The following is a 25,025-nucleotide window of genomic DNA, read 5'->3' as shown; positions in this document are numbered from 1 at the left end:
ATATTGTTTTTTGGTGTGAGATTGGGTGAAAGAAGGAGATACTAGTAAACTAAATTGATAGAAATCATTGAGAAAGTAGGAAAACATCTGGCATGGCACATGATATGTTCAATTTTATGTAGGCTGAGTTCGCCAAAACCATCACCTTAAATGAAACCATTTTGGTGGATCTTTCTTTTTTTAACAAGAGAACAAATCCATACTTTTATTTATTTACTTTTCAATAAGTTTAAATCCTTGAAGGGTACAGCATCACTTGGATTCTGTGTCCAATGGCCTTAGCAGGAAGGTTGCTTTGGAATTTGGCACGAACCATGCCACTGTTTCCATGGATGCAAGTTACATTTCCCCAGATTACTCTGGTTTTGTTCGATTTTCCACCAGGAGTTACTGTGTTGTTCTTTGCTTTGTGCACATAAGCACACCTCTGGCCTACATAGAATTCAGTTTCATCTCAAGCATAATCACCTTCAATTTTAAGAAGAGCTGTGTGCTCCCTCAAGTTCTGGGGACCCCACTTAGAGCCAGCAAAAATAGCCTTGGACCACAGCCTTCCAGACGTATTTGTTGGTTTAGAAGTCCTGTGCCCAGTAGGCCTCCACGGGCTCCAAGGAGGCTGAGAGAGCCTTTTTGGTGTGATCTTCAGGATTTTTGACCTCTTAAGCTCTGAACCATGAACAATTTTTTTTTTTTTTTTTTTTTTTTTTTTTTTGCGGTATGCGGTCCTCTCACTGTCGTGGCCTCTCCCGTTGCGGAGCACAGGCTCCGGATGTGCAGGCCCAGTGGCCATGGCTCACGGACCCAGCTGCTCCGTGGCATGTGGGATCCTCCCGGACCGGGGCATGAACCCGTGTCCTCTGCATCGGCAGGCGGACTCTGAACTACTGTGCCACCAGGGAAGCCCTGAACAATTATTTTTTAACAGTAATATCCACTTAAAAATTCAGACTTAGGGGCTTCCCTGGTGGCGCAGTGGTTGAGAATCCGCCTGCCGATGCAGGGGATACGGGTTCGTGCCCCGGTCCGGGAAGATCCCACATGCCGCGGAGCGGCTGGGCCCGTGAGCCATGGCCACTGGGCCTGTGCGTCCGGAGCCTGCGCTCTGCAACGGGAGAGGCCGCAGCAGTGAGAGGCCCGCGTACCACCAAAAAAAAAAAAAAATTCAGACTTAGAAGAACAAGTCTTCAGGAACTTCTTTCTGAAAAAGTGAAACGCTACAAAATCTTAATCATATGTACAGATAGCTAAACCCTGAAGGCCTGCATGCACAGCTCGAGTGGTTATATTGTTAGCTCTGCCTCTAGTGGGGGGGTTGAGCTAGGTGGGACACCAGTCATCCCCATGGTCACCTGGGCTGCTCTGCCTCTTCAAAGTGACTAGGCAAGATTCTCCATCCTCTTGATCTTGGAAAAAATGATTTTAGCTTTTCACCATTGAGTATGATGTTAGCTGTGGGTTTGTCATCTATGGCCTTTATTATGTTGAGGTAGGTTCCCTCTTTGCCCACTTTCTGGAGAGTTTTTATCATGAATGGATGTTGAAAGTTATCAAAAGCTTTTTCTGCAACTATTGAGATGATCATATGGTTTTTATTCTTCAGTTTGTTTATGTGGTGTGTAACATTGATTGATTTGTAGATATTGAAAAAATCATTGCATCACAGGGATAAATTCCACTTGATCATGGTGTATGATCCTTTTAATGTGTTGTTGGATTTGGTTTGCTAGTATTTTGTTGAGGATTTTTGTGTCTATGATCATTAGTGATACTGGCCTGTAATTTTCTTTTTTTGTGATATTTTTGTCTGGTTTTGGTATCAGGGTGATGGTGGCCTCATAGAATGAATTTGGGAGTATTCCTTCCTCTGCAACTTTTTAGAATAGTTTCTGAAGTATAGGTGTTAACTCTTCTCTCAATGTTTGATAGAATTTTCCTGTGAAGCCATCTGGTCCTGGACTTTTGTTTTTTGGAAGTTTTAAAATTACTGATTCAGTTTCATTACTGATAATTCATCTGTTCATATTTCCTCTTTCTTCCTGGTTCAGTCTTGGGAGATTGTACCTTTCTAGGAATTTGTCCATTTCTTCTAGGTTGTCTGCATATGCAGTCTGTCTGTACTAGTTTCCTACTGCTGCCATAACAGTTTACCACAAATTTACTCATTTACAGCCACTTCCACAGTTCTGTAGATCAGAAGTCTTTGTGGGTTCTACTGGGTTCTCTGTTCCCGTTCTCACAAGGCCAAAATCAAGGTGCCAAACATGCTGGACTCTTCCTTGGAAGCTCTGGGGAAGAATCCATTTCCAAGCTCATTCTGATTGTTGGCAGAAACAGGTTTTTGCAGTTGTAGGACTGGGATCCTCATTTCCTTACTGGCTCTCAGTCAAGGTCCGCTCTCTATTCCAGGGGCCTCCTGGGTTCCTTCCCATGTGACCCCCTCCATCCTTAAGCCTGCAGTGGTTCATTGAATCCTTCTCTTGCTTCAAATCTATCATACTTCCCCTTTGATGTTCTCTTCTACCACCAGCCAGAACATGTTCTCTGCTTTTAAGGATGCATGTGTTACATTGGGTTACTCAGTCCAGGGTAATCTCCCCATGTTAAGGTGAACAGGCTAGAAGCCTTAAAATTCCACCTGCAAAGTCCTTTTTGTCATGTAACAAAACATATTCATGTATGTGATATCTTAGTCACAGTTTCTGGGGACTAGGGTGAGGCATTTTTAACAGGCCATCTTCGAAATTCTGTTACCACACCTCCCCAAAAGGAGGTCTTCTATAGAGCGTATCTATGGGTAACAGTGCGTTAACAAAGCACTGTCTCTTTGCATATAGTCTCAATGAGTTCCCTTTAGGTCTAGTTTCTGAAAATGAGACATTTTATTTGATTAATAGCAGAAGAAACCAGGTAACCTACAATAAGAGGATTGAAACTTAGGATGTGTTTCATGTGCATGTAGGAAATTGCCTGTGCACAGAAGGTGTCAGTTCATCTCATGGTCGCTCAGCTATGTTATGGGTACTGGTAGCACCATGTGTCGTGCTTTGAATATATCATATCTCAGTGCAGCATTGAATGAGAACATGGATACTGATGATTGTCAAATCTCAGGTAGTAAATTTATGTAGTGGGAATTACCACTCTTTGGGATAAAGCTTCCTTTTTTTTTTCCAAGCTAGAAAACACTTATAGGAACAATTCATGTCATGAAGGACTATCACTGTATATATGCTCCTATCACCAGCTTCCAGGTGACATGCAAGAGAAGCTATTTAACGTTTAGTTACTAATTCAATAAGGAATTTCAATAACCCAGCTAATTAAATGGGAAGTGCAGATTTAATACTTGAATGTATACCATCAATCTTAAACTTGCTAAATAAGAAAATCAAACTCATTTTCATACTGAAGAATAAAGGGATTACTATGTAGTATTTGACCCCCAAAAGGTGTTGTTAAGGTAATGTTATAATCGATGGAAACTGAGAATTTAGGAAATGAGAGAACATGGAGCCGTAAGTCAAAAGTGCCCTAAGACAGATACAGGTAGTAAATCTCTACATTACATGTTTTATACAAGATGCCTATTTTATACATTCTATTTCATACATCCCCCCACCTTGTATGTTTTTCAGGCTTGTTGGTTTGCTTATTAGCTTTTAGAGTATGGACTTTATTTTTTTTTAATAGATCTTTATTGGAGTATAATTTCTTCACAATACTGTGTTAGTTTCTGTTGTACACCAAAGTGAATCAGCCATATGCATACATATGTCCCCCTATCCCCTCCCTCTTGAGCCTCCCTCCTATCCTCCCTATCCCACCCTTCTAGGTGGTCACAAAGCACCGAGCCGATCTCCCTGTGCTATGCGGCTGCTTCCCACCAGCCATCTATTTTACATTCGGTAGTGTATATACGTCGATGCTGCTCAACATCACTAATTATTAGTATGTACTTTCATGGAAGAAAAACATGTAATGATGTGGGATGGGAAAGAAGTGTTATAATAGTAAAGAAGGCATTAACTAGATTTATTAAAATTTAAAAATAAATGTGAAGTGGTATAATATGGATGACTGTATAGTGACCTGATAAGCAATTTCCATACATAACTTTTGATGACATTGTGAGATGTTATGACCATTGGTGAGATATCTTCAGACATATTCTGCAGATATATGATATCTGCAGACAATATCTGCAGACAAATATATGGGAGTTTTAAAATTACTGATTCAGTTTCGTTACTGATAATTCATCTGTTTATATTTCCTCTTCCTGGTTCATTCAGTCTTGGGAGATTGTACTTTCTAAGAATTTGTCCATTTCTTCTAGGTTGTCTGCATATGCAGTCTGCCTGTACTAGTTTCCTACTGCTGCCATAATAGTTTACCACAAATTTACTCATTTACAGCCACTTCCACAGTTATATCTGCAGACAAATATTCTGCAGACATTTCTGTGTTTCTAACATGAGAATGATGGAATCTTCTCTAAGTTTTCTCCCATGAGACCACTTGTAAGAGCAAAGCTAGTTGGTACTTATTTAATGCACTGAGGTCCTTCGCAGGGCACCTTTAAAGCACTATTTTGATTTAATTCTGAATCAACTGTATTCCTGAGTTTGGGAAATCAGATTTTAACATGAACTTGCAAATAGCTCCAGTGCTTCACCCCTAATTCATATTCCAGCAACCTTCACTGTAGCAGGAAGCAGAGTCAAGCTGTTGCCATGAAGATTGTTTCAAGAGCTCAGAAATCCTCCAGGGACCCCTTTATCACTGCTTTTCAAAGAAGCCTTTATTCCTCTCTTCTCCTGTTTCCTGAAAAGGGAGTTGTGTCTAATACTTGAGGACATGGTGAGGCCCACAAGGACCTGAGGACTCCTCCAGGACTGTGATCTTTGGAATTGTGAAATCTGTCATTCTGGTCCCTATCCTTCTTTCTTCCCACTCTACTACATTGTAACAAATGCTATTGTTTTGTGAAATTTTACTGTATGGTAAAACCTGCTTTTTCATATAGGACTCTGCTCCCAGGCCAATTGGCATTTGTCTTGTTTTAAGTCTTCTGTGTAAAGGTCCATCAGACTCATTAAAGTAACATTTTTGGACTATATTATCTATTTGAAGATCTTAATTGATATACAATTTTCTTTATTAATGGGCACCAAAAAGTGTCTTAATCTAAGCCAATAATGTTAACTTTTATTTCAAGGTATGTTATGCTTAAATTTTTTTTTCCTCTGAAAGGTGATGAGATAGTAAAAAAAACAAGAAAAAAATGTGTATTGATATGGCTAATTACAGATATGAATGTATAGGCAAAGTTAGTATATAGATTTAATATATTTTCAATAAATTTAGAAATAAAAATCATCTCACGTATTTCATCTTATATGAGGTAACTGGGAATTGCTGTTTCACTTTTGAAAGGAAAAATAAAGTTTTTTATTTTATTTTTTTGGCCACACCCAGCAGCATGCGGGATCTTAGTTCTCGACCAGGGATCAAACCCGTGCCCACTGCAGTGGAAGCGAAGAGTCCTAACCATTGGACCGCCAGGGAATAACCAGGAAAAACTAAAGCTTTTTAACGTCACAACATTCTTAGGGAAGCATAGTTGTCCTATTTCATAGGGGACATGGAGACAGAGAAAATAATGTAGATTTTTAAGGACTCTAAAGGAGGTGGACTTTCTCAATCATATTTATACTCAGTCCAACAGATCTTAACATTTTCTTCTGAAAAGAATATTAATCTTGGTCATGCATTATCAGACTAGGCCATGAGTACATTCTGGCAGAATATGGATGTATATGAAAGTAGAATATGAATATATATGAAATGTATTATATGCAATATATATATTATTTATAATGAGGCAGAAGCTAAATTTGTATTTATTTTTGAGCTAAAACATTAGCGTTCAGGAATTCCCTGGCAGTTCAGTGGTTAGGACTTGGTGCTTTCACTGCCGGGGCCAAGGTTCAATCCCTGGTTGAGGAACTAAGATCCTGCAAGCTGCATGGTGTGGCCTAAATAAATAAATAAAATAAAACATTAGAGTTCAAAGACATTACAGCTTATGGGAAAGCAAAACTGACCTATGAAGTATGAATTTATTCTTCTCTGAAGTAAGGGCTTTTTCAGTGGCAAAGCTTGAGAATGCTGATCTGTATGATGGGGAAATTAGTGTTTGGACAAGAAATAAATATATTCTGTTATGATCTAAAAAGGAAAATAATACTTGCTTTCAGGTATTTAGAAGTACTGTACAGATCCAGGCTTACAGTAAGATGACCATTTTCCCATTTTCAATTATTTGAGGATATAAAAACAAAACAAATATCATTATTGAGTACATGCTATATACAAGCCAGAACTGTACGTACTGAAGTGGCCAGGACAGGCAGAATTCATGGCCATAAGGAGGGCAGGCCCTGGCCAAGATTCAGGATAGCAGGAAAGGTCTAGCCAGGTGGATGGAACATAATGTCCCAGAACATGTAGAAATTGGCAAGTGGGAACAAATGATTTCTTAGCAAGTTAGAGGTCTTGGGCTGGTCTAAAGGAGGTAAAAAGAATATATTGACAGGTAGGTGGAACAAAATAATAAAATGTCCAGAGGGAAGCATTTGGAAAGCATCAAGTCGACCTGGTTGCAGGTAGGAAAACCAAGTCCTTGGGAGTGGAAGAAAGTGACCACCAAGACTTCTAGTTTAGCAGAATCAAGGCATATGGCTCATCATCAACCTGGGACTCAGCAGGCAGGAACATTCCAGGGATCTGGGGTCAAACCTGTTTATGGTTTCTTAGAAAACTGCTGAATTGAATGGGATTGGGGTGAGGCTGACAGCAAGTGTGATTTGATGCTTGTCCCTCAGTACTGACCTGAGTAGCTCATGATGGTTATCTTGTCAGAAAAGGGGACTAATTCTAGAGCTCAGAATAAGGAAGAAACTGAAGACAGTAGTCATATATATAGTCTCAGGTGAGGAGTGAGGAAAGCTTCTGGCACCTCTCCAGTTGTTATGCAGGTGCAAAAATTATTTAATTTTTTCTTTCTGTCTTGAATGGATATGTTACCTATTTGGTGGCATAACACACCGATTCAAATTAAACCTCAATACATACTTGAATATTTTAATCAATGTACATACTAAATGATTTGAATTGGAAAAGGAATTTTGGGAACAGAATCCAACGTTAAGCTTGACAGGAAGTGAATATTTGGACAAGGAATACTGGAGCATTCTACTATGCCATATGTTCAGGTTTAGAATAAGACTACTCTATTTTTCAAACCAATCTAGGGATACAAAACCCAATCTAGATAGAATGGGAATATTAAATTAAAAATTCGCTTGTGAGAATGGAATTCAGACCTTCCATGTAGAACTGCAGGAGAATTGCAGTCAGCAGTGACCTGTAGGAATGAGGACCTGGCTTGATGGAGGGAGAATGGGAGAGTCTGGTCCAGCGAGGACAGAAGTACAGTTAGGAAGAGCCCTGGAAAACAAGTTCTCTTTCAAGCTGCACTGGAAGTAGGCATGCACTTGCTTATGCTAGACTTGAGCTTTGTGTGGCAATCAGGATCAGTACACAACACCCCCCTTTCTTTGCCCGTTCAGTTGCTGCTCTTGGGGTTTTGCAAGCTGCCTGCTCACATGAATCTCCATTTTGTCCACGCCTGGCAATAGCTGCTCGGAACCTCGCCTCTGGCAGCTGATGATTTCAAGTATCCAGACCTGTCATGATGCTCTCCAGGAGAGGCGTCAGGCTGTCATCAGCTATTAGGCAGCCCCCAGCTGACACAAAAGGCCTTTCACCGAGTGCCCTTCTCTCTCAAGCTTTTGAATTGCATATATTGATAGCGGTTGAGGTAAGAAACAAGTTCAGAATCCAAACTGAGGCATTCAGTTGCTCTCCTAACCACTTGGCCTAATTTCTTTAGTCACTATTTTGCGGTTTGGGCCAAGTTTGCATAGTTTTAACAATTTCAAGACCTTAGATGCAACCACTGATTTCTTCAGAAGGACTGCCATGGGTCATGAAAACTGAGCAGCTGGGCACTTTCTTCTCATCCTCATCATAGCCAAGGAAATGAAAAGACCACAGGTTTAAGTAAACTAGATGAAGCTAATCTTTCTTCCTCTGGACCCAGCTCAAGTCTGCTTCATTCTTCAGCAGAAGAATGTCAGGCCCTGCCTCTGAGGTGCTTCTCTTGCTGTAGATGATGTGACACAACCGTACTCTTGACCAGAATCTAAGACAAATCTTGACCTTAGTATGTGAGAATTACAGAGTTTTACTCAGATTTCTTCTTGCTGTTACTCTGCTACTGACCTGCATGCCTATTGTGATAACTAGGGTTCAAACTTGTTAACAATTTTGATGAAATGATTTTTCTTTCCTGCTTTTCTTGGTGCCCCTATCTTTGTTTATTATATACATATGCTTCCAGAATCAGGGTTCAATATACTTGTGTAGTGGGTGTTATTTATGGCTATCGTTTATCCATTATGCCTTCTTTGGTAACCACATCCCAAATTTCTTCAGGGGCCATGCCTTCCCCTGTTGCAGAGATGGAATACATGACCCAGTTTTAAGTCATTCATGTTTCACTAGCTCGTGACATGGGTTCAAGGCTAGGCATGTGACTCAAGCAGGTTCCATCAGAGTGAGAACGAGAGCTGTTTTGTAGACTCTATCAATAAACACAGGCTGGGCTTCCTTGGTGGCACAGTGGTTGAGAATCCTCCTGCCGATGCAGGGGACACGGGTTTGTGCCCCGGTCCAGGAAGATCCCACATGCCGCGGAGTGGCTAGGCCCGTGAGCATCCGTGAGCCTGAGCGTCCGGATCCTGTGCTCCGCAACGGGAGAGGCCACAACAATGAGAGGCCCGCCTACCGCAAAAAAAAAATAAATAAATAAAAATAAAAAATAAACACAGGCTTTAGTTTTTGCAAGCTAAGGTCTACGGAACTGTATGGTATGGAACTTTAGCAATCATTTATGGGCCATTGATGTTGACTTTGTTAAACAATGAAGCTAATATACAGAGGAGAGGAGAGCTAAGTAGAGCAGACCATCTTGTGACGTCATTTGAATCCTTCCAAGAATCCATGTCTTTAGTATTTTTTTAAATTGAAGTATAGTTGGTTTACAATGTTGTGTTTGTTTCTGGTGTGTAGCAATGTGATTCCATTATATATAGGTATCTTAAGAATCCGTGTCTTAACCCAACTCTGGGTCAGTTTATTCTCTACTTTGCTTTAACAAGTTTGTCTTGGATTTTAGGTATCTTGAATTTTAAAAAAAAGTAACTGAGCATTTCAATCTAATGCTTGGGCTTGGCTACTTGCTGACAGGCTTCTTGATATCACCTGTGGCCTGGGTCTTTGATCATCTTCACCCACCTTCATACTTTCTATGCTGAGTTTACACCCTATTGGGACATCTTGATATTTCATATTCAATTCCGATGCTCTTTTATAGTCTGGATGGAATTCCAAGATATAATAAGTGTGTTTTTCCCCTTGAGTATTTTAGGAAAGCTTAATGACTCAATAAATAAATTACCTCTTCAATAACTCAAAGTGGAGAGGCTTCAAGGAATTTCACATAACTGACCACTGGGTGCACAAATATATTAAGGTCAGTGGCTCATTAGTTTTTCTTTCTCTATCGTGGATATTGTTATATCATTTTACTTTCTTTGATCGTGACCTTTCTGACATTCTACTTGGCTGGCAAGTAACAAGATAACTGCTCATAAAGGGAAGAGATGATGAAAAGATTTCTGTAATAGATTTTACTATAATGGGATCAGAATGGCAGGGAAAGGAAAGGAGTAGTTAGAGGCAAAACAGCCCATGGTTCTCACTACCATGCATCTTATGGTTTTCTGAGAAATTAAAGATGACCTGAGAAGCGAGGGTCAAGCAACACATTTTGAAATCAGTAACAGTCCTAGGGACCTTCTCCTATAGACCATGGACTGTATGAGAATGGAGGATGGTTCTGGGCATTATGTTGAAGCCCAATCTGTGCTTCAAAATAAAGGCCAAGTTAAGCCTTTTAGGAATACTAACAGTGCCCTGTGGTAAAAGTTCCCATTCTACTTCTTGTGGTGTCCAATACCTCTTTTAACCCTAATTGTACCTTTTCAATTGGAGCTTTCCCCAAAATCTTTTTTATGGTTCATTCTGTGCTGAGGGGATACAGATGCCTCATGGGTCAAAACCAAACCAAACCAAACATAACTGCTCCACAGCAAATTGAGAGACACCTGAAGTTTTCTCCATTCTTGGCCCTCTCTTTCCTTGATTGCTTCCAGCTCTCCTTCTCTGCCCTTCTACTGAGGTTCTCCCCTCTGCTTTTTGATTCTGATCCACTGTGTAAAACATTTCATCTCAGTGCTAAGAAAGTAGCTAGGAAAGAAGCTTGCAATATGAGGGGCAGAGAGGCTTCTGGAGATAAGGGGGAGCGACAAGGGCTTGATGCTTTTAATTTGGAAAATCTTCATAGAAGAGCTTAAATATGAACAGTTTTGCAAAAAGGAGAGTCATCATGATTTACGCAGAGAAAAGGTAAGGGATTACTAGGAAAATGAATCAGCTGGAGAAGATAGTCCATCTTTGTTAGTTAGAATTAGATTCAGTTGTTAATAGGAAATATTAGACTTAAAATATTAAACAAAAAAAAGTTTATGAAACATCACTATATTAGTATGTTAACGTGACACTTTAAACACTAGTCTGGTGCTTTGTGGTCATCAGGGATCCAGGCTCCTGTCATTCTTATCTTACCATCTGAGGTCATGGCTTTCATTCTCAAAAGTATTACCTCTCGGTCCAAAACGGCTTCTGAAGCTCTAGTCATCAAATGTGTTTTGTAGTTGGGAAGAAGGAAAAGAGGCAAAAGTGGAAACTTTTCTTCCAGTGAAGTTGGTTTCCTTTAAGCAGTTTTCCCAGAATTCCCATACAGGACTTCTGTTTATCTCATTGGCCAGAGCTTGGTCACATGGACATACCTTGCTGTAACATTGTCTGGGAAATGTAGTCTTTTAACAAGTTGCATTTCCATCCCACATAAGATCTGGTCTTGTAAGTAAGGAAGGAGGAGGGAATGGCTCTTGTATAGCAGCTTGTACTCTGCTGAAAAAATCCTTGAAATCTATGGTTGCCTTTTAGGAGATACACTAAGTTATTAGAAGCTTTACAGACCTGCAAGGAATTTGGTTCTTCTTATTTTCAATGTATGAATTTGTAAGAGTCTTAGTAAGAATATTGGCCTTGAGTGTAATGACTTGGGTATAAGAGGATGGAAATTGTAATTTCTGAGAAGGGCTTTATAACATTTGGTTATGAGTAAAGTAGAGAAGGATGTAAAAATATTTTAAAGTTTGGGGGTTAAATATGACAAAAATGGTCAAACAGAAGTTAGAAAGGGATGAGTAGCCCACAGTAAAATATATGAATTGAACACTGAAAAAATTGAGGTAGATTTCAGTTGTATGCTTGTGGTACTGGACAAGGATGGGGAGAAAGCCTAAAATAAAGTAAAGGGTGGGTAGTATTTAGAAGTCAAACCAGTGTGTTTTAGTGTTGAGGTTGGCCATCTGGTTGAGAGGCAAGTCATATAAAGTAAATGAGTGAAGGGGAACACTTGTAACACAATAGGGAATATTGGAAATTGTAGGCAATATTCTAAAGGGGCAGCTGCTGCTTGGCTGCAGGCAATCATTGCCATCAAAGAAATCAGGCTTAGGTCTTCTACTTTTTCAGGAGAAGATAGAAATCCAGACTTTTCTATAACCTTCCAGATTTAAAAATAATTCTGCATGTCAAGCAAATATGTCTGAAGACTGGATTTGCCCAATGGATCAGTTTTGCAACTTCTGATCTAGTTCAACATCTTTATTTTACTGAGACTGGGAGAGATCTAGTGACTTGCCCAGGGTCACATAGCTCATCAGTAGATCCCTGCCTCTTGACTCCCCATTGTCTTCCTACTTTTAGAGCTAAGAAAGTCACATAGAACTGTTTGGTGGAAAGGAATAATCAGGGGAATTAAGCGTTTCACATAGGTTTGCAGTTAACTCCAAAAGTGCCTAGCACAGTGCTTAGCATTCAGGGGCATCTATCAATGTTAGCTCAATCTCTATGTGAATTGTTCAAAATATGTAGGTTAATGAATGAAATAGAGGAAAAGGAAAAAGCAAAAGAGTAATTATCACACCTTGGGGAGTCCCCATAATTAACCATGGAAACAAGATAATGAATTAGCAAAGATGGCATCCAAGGAGCAGTCAGAAGCAGCCAAGATTTCTTTGTGAACCTTGTGCCTTTACCTTTGCCCTAATTACAGCTTTAGGCTGTAAATGTTTTAATTTGGGGGTAATTTCCAGCCCTTTAATAAATTTCTTTCCAATTATACTGCCACCTTAAACTTATAGCCTCATAAGAAAGTGTGGTCTTCAGAGAATATTTCTTCTCCCCTTAGTTGAAATTAGATAGATTGATTAATTTTGGCTTAAATTTCTAAAAGTGTGCAGTTGTATCTTGAGATTATCCCACGATTAGTGGTTAAGTGTCTCCAGAATAAGTAATTACTGTCACGAAAAGACAAATTTTTCAGAAGAAATGTCCTTTGAAAATCCCCTTTTTGGTACAAGTATGTCCTTACGTGTCACCAAAATTTGCTGTATTATCTCAATAACATAGATCACAGGGAAATAATTTTTGAAGTGGCCAATTCTATTTTAGGTTTTAATGTGCATAGTGAAATATATTTGTAAGACACTGTTTAAAGTTCTTAGGAGAGAAGTCCCTGGAAACTAGAATTTTTAATTTAATGCTTATGTTAGAATCTTGACTGGAGAACACAATGGAAAAACCTTGGGGATCTGGTAGATTCCATAGGCAATTTATCTCAGAACTAACTGCTTTTGCAGTGGGTTTTGCTTACAGTAGTAACAGCCCGTATTTATAATTTGTTTTTCTGGCAATTATCTCACAAAACTGAATTACCTACAAGGTCAGTGGTGCTGGACTAAGGTTACATACTGGTAAATGTTTTTATTTGATTGGATTTATCACTATAATACCCCAGCTAAACAGTGCTGGAATGCAGTCACTAAAAAGAGAAGAAAAAATGTCTATTAATCATTTGATGTTTAGCCATGCCCTTATACTTTTTTTCTTTCCTTTTTAGTTCCAAGTCACATATAAAATACCTACAGATCTCAACAAGAAAATGAGATTCTTCTCTGCTATCACCTGAAGCTGCTGTGATCATAAAACTAAAAAATTACATTTTGTCTCCTTGCCCATAAAGAGTGCCCACCAGAGCGGGTCCAATATCTTATCTTTCTACCCAGATAGTGCTTGTTGCTAAATACACAGAGCCTGATTTTACAGTCTTCACTCAACTCTGACTTCCACCATTTTCAGTGGGGGGGGGGGGGGAATTCTTATGAAAGGTTTATAAATGATGTGAAAATGGGCTATAATTTTGTAACTTGCTTTCATTGTCATCTGGGATCTGTTGAGATTCTTTTGAGTAGAGTCAACCCAGTTCAGAGTTGTGTGCTACCAGTCTGCAGGATGGAGGAGAGAAAGCATGACCTCATCACTTGGATGGGAGTTTCTGACATTGCAGGGGCAAAGATGATGAAAATCAAAGATACCCTTGATCATAGAGTTTTGAAAGCAACTCTAAAGCTCCCAGGGTGGACAGAAAAGAGGGCTTTCCCATCTCCCCTGCATACTGAGAAATGAGATGCAGCAAGAAAGATTTCAGGTTCTTAAATTTGGGGGTGTCACATAGCCCTCTGAGAATCAGATGAAAATTATGAACATTTTCACCAGAAAAAATATCCATAAAGATACATACATAGAATTTTGAAAACTTGTGGTTTTATTTATTAAAAATTTGAAAGTATTTATTCCCTAAATATTTATCTGGATTTTTTGGGGGGTCCTGGGGCCCAGGTTATGAATTCCTGGAACTCTGAGGATGATTGTGGAAACTTACCTTGGACATCTGTGTAATTTGTGTTCTCCAGCTACACTAACCTAACCTTATATTCAGGGTGATATTAACAGTAATAACCTGTGCAGTGTGTCTTTTGTGTCTGTCTGCCAATTCAGGAGATCTGTCTGCTGCAAAGTTCTTTTCTCTCTCCCCAAGTAATCATATCTGGAAGTTCTTGAGATGTTTTGGTTGTGCTCATGATCAAGGCGAGACAGTGGTCATATGATGTCCTCTGGTCCTGATGCCTTTGCTGGACACTGATGCCCTCTCTGTTGGATAGCTCTTGTTCCCCTGACTGCGACCACCTCTATCAGGCACTTATGACCACCTGATAGATGATGGCACATCCCTGCCTCTTCTGCTGGGGCCCATGGTGTCCTGCTTCTGCTGAAGCATTGGAGACTTTGAGGGGCCACGCATGCTCTGTCTTTTCCAGATTTCGAATGATTCCAGGTCCTGTGTCAGGGAGAATGCTTTTCTCTCTTTTGTGTAACTGTTATTCCAGTTAGGTGGTTTCTAATGAGTTCTGATTTAAGTCTTTAGCAAGACAGAACTTTAACTTTTATTTCTACTTCCTTCCTCCTTGGTGTGAAGGGCAAACCCAAGTGACCCCCGATGTACTCAGCATCCTCAGTCTTCTACCATGATTGAAGTTTTTCTCTGGTCCAGTGGTGTTTGCCTGACTCACTCTCCCTTTGGGAGCTCCTCATGCAAGTACCATTCCAGGGACCTATTCCCTACTTTATTGGGGGTACTCAGAATTTGTCCTCAACAAGGAAAGGATCAGCATAGATTTAAACTAGAAAATTCAAGAACATCAGTATTTAAGAATAATATAGACAATAGTGTGACCTTTGGGGCTTAGGCATATTTTTAGGAGATATTTTGGAGAGCTCTTCCAGATCTCTGTGTGCCCCTCCAGAGACAAACTCTTTGTAATTCTACTCTGCCTTACATCCAAGCAAGTGTAGTATTGTGAAAAATTGCATTAACAAAATTCCAGGCTCTTACTGGAAATATGTACCTTCTTTATTGTAAATAACTCCATACAATACCTGTAATAAGTTAGAATCAGGATGATCTTTCTGTCATGATTCGTTTTTTAGACAATTCATGTACCTCAAACTCTATAAGAATCAATAAAATATGAATCTGAAATAATGCTGAATTTTAAAGCTTAGCATGCGGTGTATGGAAAAAATGCCTCACCATTTTTCTCGCTGTCGTTTGAAGGTAGAGGTGTAGATTCATCAAACATTGGAAACACATTTGGAAAATGCCGATATCTCCATCAGTTACAGATTTGTCATAATTAATGCTGATGCCTCCTGCTGTCCCACTGTATTCTTCACTCCTAATCATTTGTCCTCTCCTTGACATGCTGCACTGTGATCACCCAACTCGGGGTTGTGCTCTCTCCAGTGTTCTGCGTGGCCTCACCTTCCATTTCCTACCAAGCCCATTGGCCATCCTCAAATCAAACAGGGAATTTCCAAACCAGTCTTCATCCATTTGTCTTATGAACTTTCTCTCCCTCCATATCAACTGCATTTTCTCTCATAAACTCTATTATTTAAGACAAGTTTTAAAATATTGAAATATTTTGAGGGACTCCTAGCATAGAAATATATGGGGTTAACTGGAATGTGAAAATAAAATGGAACTTGGTCTTTTCTGAACTTGATATAATTTTTTTGTGAGGCTTATCTCTTAGGTTTCTATGTAGTGTGGGGTGGGAAGGTTGGTAGGAAAGGAGAATTCTGAAGTTGCAAAATAATTCTCTGACTCCTTAATAAGCTCTTTTGTCTGGCATTTTCTTTCAGGTAAGTGCTTGGTTTTTAGCTTTTCTCTCTAGCTCCTTTCTGATATGGCATCTTGCCTCATGTAGGAGGAGGGCCCTATGTTATCTTGTGGTGTCGGGGCAGAGGGCCTCATTTTCTGCCAGGCATCCTCTAGATCTCCTCTGTTCTCATTGGCCTGGTGTGCATTGAGGTGAATCTGACCCCTGGACTCTTAGAAATGTGTGCTGTCACTGCTGAAATCTGTGACTCTGGCCATTTTCTTTCTTTCTTTCTTTCTTTCTTTCTTTCTTTCTTTCTTTCTTTCTTTCTTTCTTTCTTTCTTTCTTTCTTTCTTTCTTTCTTTCTTTCTTTCTCTCTCTCTCTCTCTCTCTCTCTCTCTCTCTCTCTCTCTCTTTCTTTTTCTTTTTAAAATTTCTATTCTTTTCTCAAGCTTTTATTTTTTTAAATTTGTTTACTTTTAGTTGCATTAGGTCTTCATTGCTGCACACAGGCTTTCTCTAGTTGCGGTGAGCGAGGGCTACTCTTTGTTGCAGTGCATGTGCTTCTCATTGAGGTGGCTTCTCTTGTTGTGGAGCATGGGCTCTAGGTACACAGGCTCAGTAGTTGTGGCTCACGGGCTCTAGAGCTCAGGCTCAGTAGCTGCGGCACATGGGCTTAGTTGTTCCGCGACACGTGAAATCTTCCCGGACCAGGGACCGAACCTGTGTCTCTTGCATTGGCAGGTGGATTCTTAACCACTGTGACACCAGGGAAGTCCCCCAAACCACATATCATTCTGAAGAAAAATGGGGATCCTATGAATGGTAATGAGTACTATTGTTCTGCTCCTCATCTTTATCTTTTACCTGGGAACTCTAGTCCCACATAAAGTTTTCTGTGTTTATTTCTATGATTCTTTCTCACATGTTTCTCTACATAGCGTGAATGTATAACCAACCCTCCTCTATGGCCTCTGCTATCTGGGAAGCCCTGCTTATCCGTTCCATGGTTGTCCAACACTGACGATGGAGGTGCCGCTGTTTAGCCAAGGTTGCCGTATCCGTTTACCTGCAAACTGAGTGCCCTCCGCTGCTCTGCAAAGGCTTGTTGCAGGGTCCTTGGGGAACCTGACTGCTGTGGTCATGCTGCTACTGCCAGTTGGTAGGGGCGTGCCTCCTGGCTGCTTCCTGTCCTGCCCTGGCTGCACTCAGATGTGCAGAACCCTTCTCAGGGCCATGAGGAAGTGGTGAGCAGGTCTCTCTCCTCCGGGTACACTAGTCAGACTTCTTAAGTCTCAGGGAGTTTTGAGGATAAAAAGCTTATTCAGTATTCACTTGCCACTCAGTTTCATGCACAGCAAATCTAACCTTCTTGCTCCTCTTTTGGTCACTGGGGTGTTGCTATTGGGTCAAGCCTGTAAGCCTTATTTCCTCTTTTGGGATATTTTTGTGTGTTTGGTCTTTGGGAGGTTCCTTAATTTCTCACGCAAATGCAAAATGTGTAGGCTCTTCCAACCTGTTTTCCAGATACTATATCACAGTGGTTGTAAAATTTATGCTTAATATGGAGCTCCTACCTCCACATATAATTTAAATAAAGATGTACAGATTTACACTTTTCTGTTTACAACTGTAAATATACCAAGCAATCCCTTATAAATCTTTTGGTCTCCTATTTTCTGGTTTGCCACATGGTTTCAACAAATTAAAGAAACACTTAAAATATCTGAATCCTCTCCCCACTCTCCCCCTTTCATGATAATGGGAATAATTGATTAAACAATATCTTTGTGTGAGACTTTCTTTTCAGTAAAGGCTTGTCTTTCAGGTTTTTCTCCTCCTCCTGCTCTTTCTAAATGTGGTATCTTATATTACATCTCCCTTGTTACATTGGTTTGTATGACTTTCCAAAAAAATCTGTTGCTTTCAAATTGGGGAAAAGTAAATTAAATGTAGTGAGATGGAATGAAATGACCCTCCCCCCCATTAAGATAATAAATAATCTACTGGGAGATTGCACATCCATCCTGGTTGACTCAGACAGAGCCATTCTCAGCTAATGTGTGGGCTGCTGGTGATAAAAGCAGGAACAAGTAGGAGTCAAATGTTCCTTTAGCAAATGATGTCAGTTATTTCCCAAGGTTCCCAAGAAGTAGCTTTAAAATCGTCTTACTATGGGGAGCATGTTTCCTTCAGGTGAGAATAGTGGACTGAGCCTCCCTAGGATAATTAATTGATTAATTAACTAGTAATTAATCAATTCCTAGTGTGATGAGATGTGCTTGCCCTTAGTCAGGGAGGAATTTAGCACCAGGCTTCTGTGGAAATAAATGAAGACCAACCAAATGGAAACAAGCAAAGGCTATTTATTCAGAGTGTACAAGGGAGTCAACTACCATCTCTTTCGTTTTGGCAGAAACTCAAAGGTAGGCAGAAGAGTGGGAAAACTTTATAGTGGGAAAAAGGAAGGCTTCAAGTATGCCCTGAATGGAGACCGTTGGCCTGGGGAAGCTTACATGGGCTGACTGGAAGTGGGCAGCCTATGTGATTGGTTCAGGGTACATACTTGGCTTTTTCTGGTTGGTCCTGAGTTGGAAGGGGGACAAAAATGAAGGAATCCATCAGTTATTAATCAAGTTCTGGCTGTTCGGGCTAATTGTTACAGGGGTTCTTGTTTGGCTTCCTGGACTGATGGCTGGAAATAGTGGTCTGGCTTCCTGCAAGCCTGACGTAGCAGGCTGCCTTCCTGGTCTGTTTACTGTAGATCATGGGTTGGTGGTTGCTGCAGAAGGTGGGCCAGGATGTTGCTGCCTGGCCTGGCCACAGTCTGTTTGTATATTCAGTCTCTCATTTCACTTGTGGAGAGTCAACCAAAATCAGGCTCCTTACTGTTTCCCTGCACACAGTTACAGCACCAGAGCTCGTCCATCCTTTTGAAGCAGAATAAAACCTCCATGAACTTCCAGCTGAAACAGAAACCACAAGAATTTTCAAAAACCAATTAGGAATAGGAAGCTAGCGGTGGTGCTCAAACAGTGGAGGGTGGGGTTCTTTGGAGGAGGGAGGTGGAACGCTGGCCAGGAGATCGTTGCTTACAGGTAGGCTGAGGGAAGGTGACGTGGGAGACTTGGGACGATGAGAGAATGAGTAAGGAAAGCGTCTATATGCAGCAACCTCCCAAGGCCTAAATTTTCACCTCTTGTATCTTCCTTGAGTTGCTCTGAGAAAATGGGCTAGAAATAGAGCCCTAATTCCCAATCTTCTTTCTCTGATTTGCTTTGAGATGCTTGTCTGATGCCTCAGTGAAAGAAGCACTTATACCAGCACGTCAGTGTGGCTTCAGTGGGGTAGGAAGGGCACTGAGGTGCTGGAGACGGACACGGTCCATATCAGCTGGTTGGGCCCTGGATGTGTTGAGAGCTCCCCTCAGCCTGCCAACCAATGAAGACCATTAGCTGGAAAGGCCTACAGGCAAACGGGCATCTCCTCTGAGTAGGAGGTAGCAAAGCCACTTTCCCTGATCTCTTTTCTTTCTTTAAAAATGTTATTGATGTATAGTTGATTTACAATGTTGTGTTAATTTTTTCTGTACAGCAAAGTGACTCAGTTATACATAATATATATTCTTTTTCATATTCTTTTCCTTTATGGTTTGTCACATAATACTGAATATAGTTTGCTATGTTATTCAGTATGATTTATGTTGTTTAACCATCTTATGTATAATAGGTTGCCTCTGCTAATCCCAAACTCCCAATCCTTCCCTCTCCTACCCCACCTCCTCCTTGGCAACCACAAGTCTGTTCTCTGTATCTGTGAGTCTGTTTTTGTTTTGTAGATAGGTTCATTTGTGTCATATTTTAGATTCCACATATAAGTGATATCATATGGTATTTGTCTTTCTCTGAGTTATATAGCTAAGTTAATTCATGTTGCTGCAAATGGCATTATTTCATTCTTTTTTATGGTTAATTAATATTCCATTGTATGTATATATACACCACATCTTCTTTATCCGTTCATCTGTGGATAGACATTTAGGTTGTTTCCATGTCTTGGCTATTGTAAACAGTGCTGCTATGAACGTAGGGGTGCATGTATCTTTTCGAATGATGATAGTTTTGTCCGGGTATATGCCCAGGAGTGGGATTGCTGGATCAAATGGCAGCTCTACTTTTAGTTTTTGAGGCACCTCCATATTGTTTTCCATAGTGGCTACACCAATTTGCATTCCCACCAACAGTGCAAGAGGGTTCCCTTTTCTCCACACCCTTTCCAGCATTTGTTATTTGTAGACATTTTAAAGATGGCCATTCTGCCCAGTGTGAGGTGGTATCTCATTGTAGTTTTGGTTTGCACTTCTCTAATAATTAGCGACATTGAACATATTTTCATGTGCCTGTTGGCCATCTGTATGTCTTCTTTGGAGAAATGTCTATTTAGGTCTTCTGCCCATTTTTCGAGTGGGTTGTTTTTTGTTGTTGTTGTTGAGTTGTATGAGCTGTTTGTCTATTTTAGAAATTAAGCCCTTGTCAGTAGCATCATTTGCAAATATTTTCTTTTCGTTTTGTTAAAAGCTTGTAAGTTTAATTAGGTCCCATTTGCTCATTTTTGTTTTTATTTCTATTGCCTTGCACTTTCCCTGATCTTATTCTCAGGCTCCTTGGCAAAGAAAGGGGAAGCCCAGAACCACATGGACAATATCAAACACCATCTCCTGCCCCAAACAAACAAACAAAATAGAACAAAACTAAGCTAGCCTAAAGGTCAAACTTCCCTAAATTATAACTCAGCCCTTATTCGAGAACAGAATACCCAAGTACATAAATAATGTCTCTAATCTGGCTTTGATACAGGAGTTGAAACAAAACATTGAACCAGATTTATTTACTTTTGATGGGTAGGTTTTCTTTGCTGGATATTGGTTTTACGGATCAAAAAAAAAAAAATCTTCCCTTAAGGAAAGTGATCATAATATCCAAGGCACCAAACTTCTTGTACATAGATTTTGTAGAGTGATCTTTTTCATGATGAAAACATTCCGATTTGATTTACTGAATCAAAAGAAGATTTCTGAGGATTAGTCAAACTTCAGTCATTTAGGGTGTGATGCACTGAACTATAAAAAAGAAACCAGTTCTTCAGATATTTGAAGGCTTGTGTTTATACTTTCATTTCTTCTGAAATATAGTTATTAACTTGTATAGTCCTTCCATGATGTGAGTATAGCTTTTATTAAAAGTCATACTGTTTTCTGACTCACGGAGTTTTGATTCTAGATTAAATCAAGTTTCATTTAGATGATGATGCTAAAAGTGAGGACCATCCTGTTTGAATAGTACTGTCACAAAGGGAACTGTTTCATCCATCTATCTGTATGGAATGCATATTTGGGAGTGACAAGCTTACCAGAATGCCACACAAATAGCTGGGGACCCAGATATAAGGATATGTGGTCAGAGCAGAAGTTAGAGCTCTGAAAAAATTTTGAAAGGGGAGGAGAGGACAAAACCTCAGACCAAGTGACCTGGCTTGGGTGTCTGGTCCAATAGAAGAAGGCAAATATGCTCTTACTTAACTGCCTTCTGCGTATGAAGTCAAAACATTGTGGGCTGTGCTGCTGAGATGTAGCGCTGAGCCACAAAAGGATTAGCCTAGGGCTCTTTAAGTTCTATCTGCTTTTAAGATAGTAACAGATTCAGAGACTGGGACAAGATCAAACACACAGGGGAGCACAGTGGTCCCAGATTCAAGGACTAAGGGGGTGTCAGGGCATGAGGGCAAGTAGGCCCCAGAGAAGATGGGAGAACCTGGGGAGAGCACGATGGATTGATTGGGAGGTTTGGCTCAGAGGAACTAACTGCCCAAAATAATGGTAAATGCTAGTCAGAGTTTCTTTAAGGAGAGTTCAGGGATAATGTTTTGAGCAAAATGTTCTAGTGTCTTTAGAAAGCGTTGTTATATGAGTCTTATATATAGGATGCATGTGTCCACTCTTATTGTTTCCTTATCGTGCTTTGGCACAACTTTGGCACAAGCCTTTTCTCCCACTTTCTAGACCTGTGCTATATGCTGCTGATTGGTCAGATGGATGCGAGCTTGTGCCCTACTAAGCTACCAAACAATGTAGGCGCTTACCTGTGTGTGGCCAGTCAGTGCGCATATGAGACTGGCTCCGAATTCGTGTGATCACTGGGTAGGAACAACAAAGGACACCCTGTTCTCTGCTCTGTCGAGTTCCACCAGGCTAGCTCTCTGCTGATTTCAAAGTTATAATATCCTCACCCCAACACATCATCTCCCTCCCTTTCCACCCTCACTTTCAAACTCTGATGACACAGGTCTAAGAGGTTAGTTAATCTTTATCTTCACTTATTTCCCCATCTATCCCTATCTCTTATTAAGTCTGTTTAATTTGTCCTTTGCCATGTTTCAGCTGACTCTACTCTGGTAATTGTCCTGTTGTGCTTAGCTTTTTCCAGTTGTCTCCTAGCATGTCCTGAGGCTGGCAGTATCTCTCTTCCTGCAACCAATTTTATTAGGATGATTTCCTGTTTAAGGTCCACAGTTCTTATGGGTTCAGGCACTTTTGCCTTGTGTGCCGGATCTCTCACCAATGAACCCCATCTCCTGCTTGTTTTGTTTCCCTGCTCCCTCCATCCTGACCCCTGCACCTGGGTAAAGCCTTTTCCTGACTCCATGCACCAGAGCCTGAGGTGGTCTCCCCTCTGCTCTGCCATTCTAATCCTACCTGTCAGGCAAAGCCCAACCCAACACTCGTATTCACCGAGAAGTTTTTCCAGTCAAACTCTAGTCCACAGTGATTTCCTTCTTACACCAGTTTCCTATTTCATCATAAATAACCAGCATTGCCACAGAGCTTCTCCAGAAACATTTTCATATATAGCCTATACTACTATCTAGTATAATTTCTTAAGTTAGTATCTATTAAGCCAATTTTCTTACCTGCTGGTGGTGAAGTTTTTTTTAAAAATATATTAATTTTATTTTACTTGGAGGGATTTCTCTTTCTATATTTTAGGTCGAAACTAGAGGTTAGTGCAGCAAGTGCAGATTAGATTTTATATTTACTATTTCAAGGAATATGTATTTTTCAGCTGGAGACAGATTCAGTTGGTGACAGAAATGAGAATAGAACAGTTTTATGTAAGGACAGGAATAAATTGAGCTAGATGATTATACTTGTATCAAATGACTGAACCTCAGAAAAATATATAAACTGTATTAAATCAACAGCAACACTGTATATCATGTACCTTCTATGTCATAGATTAGAAAATGATTCGTTAAATTATTTTGCTGTATTTTCGGAACATCTGACAAGTAATAATTTTCTATTTATAAGAGATAATTCTGAAATTTTTTATTTATTCAGTCATACATTTGTAATTAATGTTTATTGGTTCAGTTGAGAAAATATTGAAGAAGTTTTCATTCAAGAAAGGGTTTCTTTTGATAATATATTAACACAGGAACATAGGGAACCATTATACCATCTTTTAAAAACAGTCTTGTGAAAATCAAAAAGTTGTTTGAATGAGGAGGTCTATATTTTAATGTTTCTTAAAAAATTATGTTAGGCTCTTTCATGTTGTGAGGAATAAAACGTTATTAGCTCTCTTGCTTAGTGGGTGTTTCTGTGAGGGATAGATCTGGAAGTAAATGAGGCAAGGAACTGTTTCCACAACTACAGATAGTCCATGAGGAGCTCCTGGGTACTGTGCAGGTCACCACAGCTGCGGTCCTCCTCTCCAATGTTATGGTGCCTTTGCAAATTTGTCTTTGCCAGTCACTACCCTGACCATCTCTCAGCTCTCCTCTTTACCTACAACTTCTGTTGCCCTGTCATCTCTGTTGCCTCTGGGCATCTGTCTGCTGCAGTCTCTCTGTATCCCTCTACTGTTATCCATCCTGATGTTCTGTTGAGTTCTTGAAGTCATGTTGGAATTTCCTAAAAACATCCAGCAAACTCTGTATTTTATCACCCACTTCTTGAGCCAAGGCTGTCTACAGCCTGTGAGAGTTTAGACACCAATCCTCGGTCCAATTAGGTATAGTCAGAGTGGGAGGAGTCATGCTGTTCAAACCTCTCAAGAGGCAGGTTGTGACCAGGCCTCACTTGATTGGTAATTTTATCCTAGGCTAGTGTTGAATTTGCAGCAACATGATGTTTGTTTCTTCAGGGTCCCAGAAGAGCTAGATGTGGGGATGCTGCAACTTCGTGCTGAGAAACTCATAAGACAATCTAAAAGCCAGAATATCAATGTCTTTATTTAAAATGAGAAGTTTAGCTATCATGCCAATCAGATATTTGTGACTGCCTGGCCAATTTGTTTTTTCTCCCTGTAGGCAGAATTGAACCATGGGCAGTTTAGCCAGACAACTGGCCAGAGTACCAAGGTACAAAGTGGCCTAAACAGTTTTGGATTCCCACTTGTGACTCCTCACAAAATGGGCCAGATGGAAATTGGTTCAATTTCTGATTCAGTAGCTTAGTACTTAGTAGAGACTTATTGAATGTGAAAGTTCTTGATTACACCTTTTGGTGGAAATAAAGTCAGTCATTGTCAGCAACAATTTCTTTGAGTTCCTTTCCAAAATAAACCACCACATTGCATTTTGGACTGAGAGATAGAGCCCCAAACTCTGAGATCTCCTGGTTCCAAAAAGTACAAGACAGAAAGCATTGGACTCTGACTTTTCTCCGTCTTTGTCACCTATCCTGGGGCAGAAGCATCCTTTGTCCTTCTTCTGCCCTAGGCACTGTGGCTTTACATATGTTAACACCTTAATCCAAATTGAATGAGGCCCTCTAAAAACCTGTTCTGGGATGGTAGATAGTGGTACGCACAAAATCAATCTCTCCCTGAAATGCTTCAGATGTTAATTTAGTGGAACCATTAATTTAACGTTAACAATCTAATTCCAGACATTCATTTAAGATTTTGATTCTCTCACAGTATCTTAAATCAATCATGTATTTTTTAGCCTAGGATCCTTTCTACTATTTTAAGAGGATTTTACATATTTCTGATCCCATCCATTACCTGTTGATTCAGTGTGTTCATTGGGTGCTGCAGGAAATTGTTCAAATATGTGGCCCTCTGTTGATTTCAAAGCCTAATTCTTGGACAGCCAAACTATTTCCTAGTTCTTCACAATCCACCTTACCTGTCTTTC

At 40.1% G+C, this 25,025-nt stretch overlaps 1 pseudogene; it reads right to left on the bottom strand.

The window, feature by feature from the left end:
- Nucleotides 1-229: 229 nt before the first annotated feature.
- LOC131755712 (large ribosomal subunit protein eL33 pseudogene) lies at nt 230-16,969 on the bottom strand (annotated as a pseudogene).
- Between the last annotated feature and the right edge of the window lie 8,056 nt (nt 16,970-25,025).

This window comes from Kogia breviceps, chromosome 4 (genome assembly GCF_026419965.1).
Source record: "Kogia breviceps isolate mKogBre1 chromosome 4, mKogBre1 haplotype 1, whole genome shotgun sequence".
In the NCBI taxonomy this organism is placed as follows: domain Eukaryota; kingdom Metazoa; phylum Chordata; class Mammalia; order Artiodactyla; family Physeteridae; genus Kogia; species Kogia breviceps.
Note: the sequence above shows the minus strand (reverse complement) of the source record. Positions and strands in the feature narration are given on the sequence as shown.